Source organism: Limulus polyphemus, unplaced genomic scaffold (genome assembly GCF_000517525.1).
Source record: "Limulus polyphemus unplaced genomic scaffold, Limulus_polyphemus-2.1.2 Scaffold1082, whole genome shotgun sequence".
NCBI lineage: Eukaryota > Metazoa > Arthropoda > Merostomata > Xiphosura > Limulidae > Limulus > Limulus polyphemus.
In genome coordinates, this window is record NW_013666692.1 from 218,404 (window position 1) to 219,567 (window position 1,164).

At 30.1% G+C, this 1,164-nt stretch overlaps 1 protein-coding gene across 1 annotated transcript in view; it reads right to left on the reverse strand.

Moving 5' to 3' along the window:
- Nucleotides 1-1,164, reverse strand: part of LOC106462050 (cholecystokinin receptor-like) — a 52,480-nt gene that overhangs the window by 3,646 nt on the left and 47,670 nt on the right. The window lies entirely within an intron of this gene.

A 1,164-nucleotide genomic window follows, 5' to 3' on the forward strand; every position in this document is an offset into this window, starting at 1 on the left:
TCTAAACGTGATCATACGTTTTCTGCTAATAGGAAGCAAAATGTGCTTTCTGTGTTATGCTTTTTATCAATACAGAATACAGTGTAAAACCCTTTATATAATTTTGTGCTTACACCGAAAAAAAAACGGTTTAAGAGGTTCATTTCTTAATAACAAAGCATACTTACATTTTCTTGCTGTAAACTTAATTATTTGCAATCATGACGTAGTTAGAGGATTGTAGTGGAAATCCAAAGTTCGCGTCCTGTTACGGCAAAATCATGCTCTTGTATTAAAAAACTGATGATTAAATTATTAGAAAAGCCCAAGAGTTGTCGGTGAATATATCATTTCAAAATTAGGGACAGCTAGCATAGTTAACCTTGTGTAACTTTGTGAATATGTCTGGAATAAACATAGTTATTCGCAAAAGACTGCCACAAATGTTAAATATAACGAATTAGCCAAATATAGTTCACCTACCAACTTGTATAGATTTAAAACCAAGTGTACATAATGAAATTGCTTAAGTTTTAGGACAATATAAGTGTTATTATAATGACAGAAAGTCCTGATTGTAATAGAAATTACTTAACTGATCTTATTAGGTTGCATATTCATCAGAAAAACAAACAAACTTAATTTAGTATTTTTCTTATCAATTGTTCCTATAATCAGCAGTATATAATTTTTTATTTGCTTCAGGTTTCTATGTGTCTATTTTTGTTTTTATAGTTTCGTATATATATGTGTGTGTGTGTGTGTGTGTGCGTGTGTGTGTATTGTTTGCTATGAATAAGAACCTTTTATAAATTGGTGTTAGAGTAAGAGGCTTTACGAACAAAGGAGGGGAGGTATACAAATCCTAGGCCTTATCCTTTTTTGTATTGTAGTAGTTATGTGATTTGTTAATGCATCCAAACTTTTGCATCTTATGCGCAAAAATAATAACTATTCTGAACATTGGGCGTCTCAAAACTTTATAAAAATGAATGTAAGCATATATATATTAGTCTCTAAGCCTAATAATCTCGACTTTACTATTACCCATCAAAACTAGGCTTAGCAATAAACACAGCAAAGAAATCAGTTAATAGAATAAAATATTAAAAGTTTTCTTTTTTTCTGATGGATTTACTCCAGTGTATCAATTCTTCTAAATATACAAGTGAAAAATTTGTGCAC